At 43.9% G+C, this 9,266-nt stretch overlaps 1 non-coding gene and 1 pseudogene across 1 annotated transcript; both read left to right on the forward strand.

Moving 5' to 3' along the window:
• The first annotated feature begins 6,992 nt into the window (after window positions 1-6,992).
• Window positions 6,993-8,544, forward strand: LOC123457303 (annotated as a pseudogene).
• A 275-nt stretch (window positions 8,545-8,819) lies between these two features.
• LOC123457317 lies at window positions 8,820-8,922 on the forward strand. The gene has a single exon (XR_006634994.1). It is a non-coding gene; the product is annotated as a U6 spliceosomal RNA (small nuclear RNA).
• Window positions 8,923-9,266: the final 344 nt, after the last annotated feature.

Genomic DNA, 9,266 nt, shown 5'->3' on the forward strand with positions numbered 1-9,266 from the left:
TTTGAAAGTAAATATATCAATTCTTCATAATCTGAAGCCTTGCAAATTAACTCTTGAATGATTATGCTCTGTTAAGTTTACATCTTACCTTGGTATTATTTGAATGTTTTTATCCTGATATACTTCAAATTTTATATTTTTAGAATATTAACGTGTGTGTGTGTGTATATATATATATATGCATATATATATGTATACACACATATATGTACACATACATACATACATACACACACACACACACACATATAGTATAAACTAATTACATTGCATATATATTTGCTTTCGGGAGGCTACACATTAGAGGATGCTATACCACTTGCCTCCTAAAAACATTACTAATTACATTGTTTTGGCACCAAATGAGAAATACTGTAAGAATTCCACACAATGGTCTTTCTGCCCTCACCCCACCCCCACCCCCATGGCGCGCTCTTAAAGCTGGACGGTCGCTATGGAGCTCTCGGCCGAGTACGTGGGACCGGGTGGCGAGCCGCGGCAGCTACCGGCGTCCTGTGAGCCGCGGGGGACGCCGACCGCCTGCGGGGCCCGGAGCTTCAGCGCCCTGGCTCGGCGGGACGCGCAGGGCGGAGCGGCGGAGCCCGCAGCGTGCGGACCTGGAAGACCGGCCTTGGCCCGGTGCGAGCCTTGGAAGCACTGCGGATCGCCGCGTTCCCACCTGCTCTGCGGGCCGGTGGAGCCCAGAACAAACCTGCCACCTTGACAGGCCGTCCCGAGACTAGTGTGCTCTGGACCCCAAGGAGATGGCTGCAAAAGGGGGTGTGAGGAGAGTGAGCCATAAGCCACCGGACCCCGATGATGAACTTTTAAGCAGATGAAATGAGTTTTTAGAGGGAGAGGGACAACGTGTGAGTTGATCAGAACTCTCAGGTATGGAAAGAACCCTTCTGACCCAGACCAAGGTATGGTTTTCAGAATGCCGGTTGGCTCAGGTGTTAGATGAACCTCGTCAGCCTACCCTGCCACACCTAAACTGTAAAAGGCTGAGAGTGTTTTCGGGCAGTGATCCCCTTAACCAGGTGAAGAAGAATATGGATTCTGGATGTTTCATACTATTCACACGATTAAGACATGGCAGGTGTCAGATGCAGAGAAGAGACCCACCATTTGGTATTTGCACCCTCAAGACAAACAACCCTTTAGTTATAGTCCCGGAATGCCTGCAGGTTCTTGAGAAGGTGTAGTTACCTTTTCGTTGCTAGGAAAAAGCAGCTGATGGGAGGAACATGTCTTATTTTGGCTTACAGTCCCAAGAGGAAATTTCATGTCAGGGGAATGCATAGCATGAGCAGAGGCTGGACATCACCTCTGCCACAGCAGGAGAATAAGCCGAACTTTAGCAAAGGGGAGATAGCTATAATACCTCAGAAAATACCTCTTCCATCAGGGCTTCACCTCCAAATTACCACCATCTGGACACCCAGCAATCAAAACATCAGTTTATGGAGGATATCGAATTCCAGGCACTATAGGACTATTTGGGATTATTGATAATCCTAGAAGATGCAGGTCAGATATCTGTCAAGGATCGTGAGAAGTTGTCTGCTTGTGTTCTGAGACTCGTGCATTTATTACAGAAAGTGGTACAGAAAACTACTGAGAGAGAACTTGTGGATCAGGCCCGATAGACCAAATTGTGTTAGCAGGTTGCAATCAGCTTGTCTGCCAGAGGGTGGCAGCCCTGGGCTTAGAGCAGTTAACTGACCCCGACAAAGGGCAGGAAGAGGCCCTTCTCCAGGCAGGCTGAAGGGGCCTTTGGTAGGGCTTGTGACCAGCAAGGATGCCTGGTCATAAGCAGAGTATGAACTCATGTGCTCCAGTGGTCAATATCCACCAATCTACCTCCTGCTACCAACTCACTCACTGCACTTTTCAGGATAAACCTTTTGTCATGTCTATCAGATGTGTCACTGTCTAGGAAAGATGTTGACCTGCACTAATAATTACTTAAATCCATCCTGTCAATTTTGTTGTTGTCTTTAGCCCATGAACTTGTATAATGTCTGTCACTCCATCTGTGCAGTGCTCCAAGAGGACAGACAAGGTTCAGTTACCTGTGCTGCCCAGAACTCGCTGAGCTGTCAGCTTGTGTGGCTCAGGTACAGGTTAATCAGTCACACATGACCGTGGTGTCAGAAGTTTTCAGGTGTGCATTGCCTACATTTATGATGAGGACCATGAGCTGTGGTTAACATAGGCTCTGTGTGATTGAAACAAAAGGCACAGTGGAATGCTGAGGTTGATAAGTCTACAGTGGTCATCTTTAGACTTCTGATAAGTGTTAGCAAAGCAACTCGGTTTTGAGTATCATTTTATGGTTATAAGTGTAGACATAAAATAAAGGAATGAAAATTAAAATAAAAAAAGAATTCCACACAATGAATTCAAGGTTATAAATCTATAAAATGAATACAAGAACACAAGAATAAAGGCACAAATGAAATCAAATAGAAATCAAACTGACAATAGGATGTATTCTAAGAGGACATAAATAAGTGTTCAGTGAATTCCAAGGCAGAAGAAACAAAAAAAAAAATCAAGCCGGGCGTGGTGGCGCACGCCTTTAATCCCAGCACTCGGGAGGCAGAGGTAGGAGGATCGCTGTGAGTTCGAGGCCACCCTGAAACTCCATAGTGAATTCCAGGTCAGCCTGGGCTAGAGTGAGACCCTACCTCGAAAAACCAAAAAAAAAAAAAAAAAAAAAAAAAAAAAAAAAAAAAAAAATCAATTAAAAAGAAATTTCAAAACAGGATGTTATAACAGAAGTCTATAAATGATAACATGCCATTGAAATACCAAGCTGAAATGATTCTGGAAATGAAAAATATAATAAGTCAAATAAAAGGCTCAGTGGAAATGCTCTCGAATAGACTGTGTCCTAAAATAGCAGCAGGTAAAGACAAGGAAACAGAATGAATGCTTCAGTCAAAATTAATATGGTCAAAATGCATGAAATAAATAAGTGATATCTGCAACACGACAGAAGGACTAAATTTACACATTATGGTCATAGAAAGGAAAAAAAAACTTTGACTAAAGGTATCAAATTTATTGAAAAAAATTATACAAGAAAAGTTTTCATATCTAGAGGAAAAGATGCTGTCCAGATACAAGAGCATAGAAAAGAAATATGCATGACCCAAAAAGAAACTATCCTGGTCATGTTATAGTAAAAACTGTAAATATACAGAACTAAGAAAAGATACTGAGAGCTCATTGCAGAAACATTCAGTAACATAAAAGCAAGACCACCAGACCTATGAAACTTCTCCTATCCAACAGGACCAGGGACAAGGTTCAACTGATCCATAACTTGGTAGAGGAGTCAATCTGAATTTGTAAAATTCCATAGAAATTAACATTTTATATTCCTAAAACTTGTTTATTAGGTAAACGTTTAATTTCTTTGTCATTTTGAAAGTAATTTAAATCAATGTTTTTCAGTCAGGTAAAACTTTTATTCCTACTTATAGTATTAACTGGCTATGCTTCAAAGACAGGAAGATTTCAAATAAATTAAAGGTGCTGAAAAGACAATAACAGTCCAAGACCAAAGTAACAAATGGTTAAAAAAAAATCAATAGGGGCTGGAGAGATGGCTTAGCGGTTAAGTGCTTGCCTGTGAAGCCTAAGGACTCCGGTTCGAGGCTTGGTTCCCCAGGTCCCACGTTAGCCAGATGCACAAGGGGGTGCACGCGTCTGGAGTTCGTTTGCAGAGGCTGGAAGCCCTGGCGCGCCCATTCTCTCTCTCTCCCTCTATCTGTCTTTCTCTCTGTGTCTGTCGCTCTCAAATAAATAAATTAAAAATTAAAAAAAAATCAATAGCAAAGCAGAAATCAACAAGTTGCAAATAAAAGTAAAAATTAAAAATCGATAAAATGAAGAGCTAGTTCTCTGAGAAATTAAAGAAGATTGATAAACCACTGACTAAATTAATCAAAAGATGAAAAGAATACTCAAATTAACAAGATTATAATTGCAAGTGGGACATCACAACTGATATCAATAAAGTTGTAAGAATCACTGGCATATTTCTAAAACTGTATTCTACAAAATGGACAACCTGGAAGGAAGAGATGAATTATTTGACTCATATCACATTCCAGAAGTAAGTACAGAACAGGTAGGCTTCCTAAACAAACCTATTACTTACAAGGAAATTTTAAAAAGTAATTAAGAATCTTCCAACAACAACAAAAATCCAAGCCTTGGTAGAGTACAACCAAACTTTTATTCAACTACTTCTCAAATTATTTCACACAAATGAAAAAGAGGGGATGATCCAAACTCCTTCTCTGATGCCACCATTACTCTGATACTTAAACCAGACAGAGACCCAACAAACATGGAAAATTATAGACTCATATTACTAATTAAGATAAACGAAAAATTCTCAATAAAATAGAAAACAAATTTAAGTACCCCTCGAAAGCATCATCCACCTTGATCAGGTAGGTTTCATCTCAGGGATATAGGGATGATTCAACATACAGAAGTCAACACATGTAATTTCCTTCCTAAGTAAACTTAAGTACAAGAATGACATGGTTACTTAAGTTGATGTCCCAAAGGACTTTGACAAAATACAACATGTCTTCATGATCAAAACACTGGAGAGACTAGTAAGGGACCAAATATCAACATAATAAAGGCTATCTAGCCTTGGTGGGTCTTTGAAGGCTTCTAACATCTCTGATCACTCCAACTCATGCCACCAAAGACATCCATATACATAAACCTCCTCATCCGCCGCCTACTTGGACATCCTCCAAGCCTAGTCCCTGAATCCACAAGGCCCATTCACCTCCCCACGACCTTCCAATTTCCTGCCACCAGCATTGGCCTACCAGAAACCCAGACAGGGAGCACAGGAATACCTGGCAACTACTCTTCAGGTGGTAGTGCATCCTCCACAACCTGCTCAGCTGGGCCATAGTGGGATAATGGGCAAGTAGTAATACTATTCCTGAGCCCCACAGGCTCTACTAGGTTGGCAGGCTGAAGAGATTCTGAACCTCCAACCACAGTTACTGTATCAGCCACCAGCACAGAGCTTCTGGCACACTGGCAACCTCCACAACCTGTACATCTCAGGATATAATGCTATCCTACTCCAAGCTGGTTCAAACCAAAAATAATACTCTCATGGAAGATTGTACAAAAGAGCAAATTCTTGCTTCCACCTTGATAAAAAAGACTTTCACTATAGAGATGGACAGACCATAACACAAAAGGAATGCAAAACAATAAGAGAGGTCTCCACCAGCATCTGTCATGGAAGTCTCCAGTGAAAACAGAGAGGATAATAAAAACAGAACACCAAAATGAAAACACAATAAGCTGTGTGACCCTGACCAAGAAAATCCCTGAACTGGAAGCAAACTATCAAAATAACAAAACTCACATAAATGAAATGTACACAGATTTCATCATTAGGCTTAACTTAATGGGCAAAACCCAATGAGATCTCCAAATAGAGATAATGAATTGAAGATGAGTCAAGAAATAGCCAAATCTAAACCTGTAATAGACCTCAAGAAAAAAAGAAAGAAAAGGACATGATAATGAAAAACAAAACAGATAACAATCAAATAGAGCTTTCAAAAGCATCTATGGAAGACTTCAATAACAGAGTCAAATATATGGAGGACAGAAACTACAATCTGGAAGCCAAGAGGCATAAAATTGATCAGGAGTCCAAAATCTTTGACACGGTCAAAATATCATGTGAACAAAACAAAATGAAAATGTGGGATACCCTAAAACAACCCAACATCTGGATCATGGATATACCAGAATGAAAGATTTCAGGCCATAGACATAGTGAATATTTTCAACAAAATTGAGGGCAACTTTCCCATCCTCTCAAAAGATAGTCCCTTTTAGATACAAGGAGCTAACAGAACACCAAATAGAGTGGACCAAAGAAGAAACTCTCCAATTCATCATCATTGAAAACCCCAATGATGAAAACAAGGAAAGTGCTAAAGGCAGCAAGAGAGAAACAACTCATTACATACAAAGGCAATCCCATCAGAATTTTTGCTGGAAATCCTTAAAGCCAGTAGAGTTTGGAGTGGAACACTTCAAAACCTAAAAGAAAGAACTATGGATTCAAACACAAGGTACTGTACCCAGTGAAAGTATCCCTCATAAAAGATGGTGAAAATGAAACCTTCCATGGGAAAAAAGCCAGCTCTATGACTATATGAACACAAACAAAAACCTTGAAAGATTGGTTGAAGGAAGACTCAATATAGGAAAGCTGAACAACTAATCTCAAGAGCCTCTAAGAGGAAGAACACAATAACCTAAACTTGAGCAGGCGTAAGAATGTATAAAGCCCGGGCTGGAGAGACAGTTTAGCAGTTAAGCGCTTGCCTGTGAAGCCTAAGGACCCCGGTTCGAGGCTCGGTTTCCCAGGTCCCACGTTAGCCAGATGCACAAGGGGGCACACACATCTGGAGTTCGTTTGCAGAGGCTGGAAGCCCTGGTGCGCCCATTCTCTCTCTCCCTCTATCTGTCTTTCTCTCTGTGTCTGTCGCTCTCAAATAAATAAATAAAAAATTTTGCCGGGCGTGGTGGCGCATGCCTTTAATCCCAGCACTCGGGAGGCAGAGGTAGGAGGATCACCGTGAGTTCGAGGCCACCCTGAGACTACATAGTGAATTCCAGGTCAGCCTGGGCTAGAGTGAGACCCTACCTTGAAAAACAAAAAAAAACAAAAAACAAAAAAAAACAACAACAAAAAAATTTTAGGGTGGGGGGGGCGTGGCTCCCTCGGGGGCTTCCTCGGGGATGTGGACCCCGGCTCTCACGGTCCCTAGCTCGACCACCTCCTTCCCGCCCACGCTAGTCACTGCCCACTCTACTGGGCTGCTCTTCCCCGAGGGCCCAAGGCCTGGTTCTGGCTCCAGCATGCCGTGGCGGAGTCCTCATGCTAGAACTCTGTCCCTGTGAAGACACCAGCGGGGACTCCAGCCCCGCCACCATGAACGGGACCCTGATCCCACACACGCCCATTGCCGTGGACTTCTGGAGCCTGTGCCGGCTGGCTCCGCGCTCTTCTTCTTGTCCCACATGCACTCGGACCACACGGTGGGCCTGTCCAGCACGTGGGCGCGGCCCCTCTACTGCTCCCCAATCACCGCCCACCTCCTGCACCGTCACCTACAGGTGATTTTCGATACACGCCATCCATGCTGAAGGAGCCAGCCCTGTCAGTGGGGAAACAGATCCACACTTTATACCTGGACAACACCAATTGCAACCCAGCCCACGTTCTTCCTTCCTGACAGGAAGCTGCACAACAAATTATCCATCTCATCCGAAAGTACCCACAACATCACATAAAGATTGGACTCTACAGCCTGGGAAAGGAATCACTACTGGAGAAACTGGCCCTGGAGTTTCGGACCTGGGTGGTATTGAGTCCTCGGTGTCTGGAGTTGGTACAGCTCCTGGGCCTGGCAGATGTATTCACGGTGGATGAAAGGGCCGGCCGCATCCATGCTGTAGACCATACGGAGATCTGCCATTCTGCCATGCTTCATTGGAACCAGACCCACCCTACCATTGCTATCCTTCCCAGAGCCGGAAGATCCGCAGCCCCCACCCTGACGTCCACATCATCCCTTACTCTGATCATTCCTCCTACCTTGAGCTGTGTGCCTTTGTTGCAGGGCTGAGGCCTTGCCAGGTGGTGCCCATTATCAGTCGACAGCCCTGTGGAAACTACTTCCAGGACAGCTTGAGTCCTAGGCTGCCTGTCCCCCTCATTCCAGACTCTGTGCAGCAATATATGAGAGCTTCTAGGAAGGCGAGTGTGTTCTGGCTGTTAGAAAGGAGGCCAAGGAAGCCAAGGATCCCAGGGGTTGTGTTTGAATCTCCGGAGAAAAGTGCTGATAGAGACACAAAGAAGCACAAGAAAGAAAACTTTTTTCCCTGGCCTGGAGACCTTGAGAAGCTCTCCCTCTGTCCTTGTCCTTTGCAGGCCAAGAAGCAGTTACTCCCAGACTTTGGCTGCAAAGAATGGGATGAGCCAGTCTCTTTCTGTGAGTCTCAGGAGGTAGTGACTACATTGACTTCCCCCTTAGGCTTTTCAGTACAGTTAAAGTCTACAGATGAGGAGTGTATCTCTCCAGAAACCACAGAAGAAATTGGCTTAAAGTCCACTTTGATATCTAGAGATGATGGCTCCCCAGATTTGGGGAACCAAGATGCGCAGGTCAACCAGGATGTCCCCCTATCTCATAGTAGCAAGGCCATTCCTGTTCTAGCTACTGAGTCTGGGGATCTGGCACTCAAATACCTTCTGACTCCAGTGAACTTTTTCCAGGCAGGGTTCTCTTCCCGGAGCTTTGATCTACAAGTAGAACAATTCCATAAACTCTTACTGAAGCACAAACCAGAAAGTGCAACCTGACAGTCATGTTGGATCCAGCATTACATTTTGAAGGCAGTGGCTAGTGGCCAGCGGCAAGAGTTTTACACCTTATATATGTTTACAGAAGTCTCACAATCACCTTGACCAGAGCTTGTTCATTGGAGTCCTAGTGCCTGTCAAAAATCTTTAGTTCTATAGTTAACTCTGTTTAAGAAACACACTTCGCCAGGCATGGTGGTGCATGCCTTTAATCCCAGCACTCGTGAGTTTGAGGCTACCCTGAGACTACATCGTGAATTCCAGGTCAGCCTGGGCTAGAGTGAGACCCTACCTCAAAAAAAATGAAAAAAAGAAACACACTCCATCACTGCATTATAAACTCCTCGGAGTGCACATTAAAAGATTCAGGTTCGCGCTTGCTTCTGCAGCACACATATTAAGATCGGAACAATGTGGAGATTAGCATGCCCCTGTGCAAGGATGACACACGAATTTGTGAAGCATTCCAGATTTTTCATAAGAAAGGCCAAGGTTCTTCCCATTGTTACTCTGTGTGTTGTATGCCATGTCCCACATCCCCTTATTTCTCTCCCCCACATCCTCGGGGAGTTGTTTTCAGTTTTCAAACTGGTGCTGGAGGACAAAGTGATGTCCCAATCTTGAATGTCACTGACTTGCTGTGACCCTATCCAAGTGACTGCCCGTTTCCGCCTCTGGGTGGGAACAGGAAATGATGAAGCAGCCTTGGAACAGTGTTGGAAAAATCCCACCTTCTGCCTCACTGAGCAACTGGGGGGCAGTTGGTATCACTGGGAGCCCATTTTGAACAAAGCCATGTGGGGGGGTTGGGCACCTCTCA

Source organism: Jaculus jaculus, unplaced genomic scaffold (genome assembly GCF_020740685.1).
Source record: "Jaculus jaculus isolate mJacJac1 unplaced genomic scaffold, mJacJac1.mat.Y.cur mat_scaffold_35_1_3033546_arrow_ctg1, whole genome shotgun sequence".
Lineage (NCBI taxonomy): Eukaryota > Metazoa > Chordata > Mammalia > Rodentia > Dipodidae > Jaculus > Jaculus jaculus.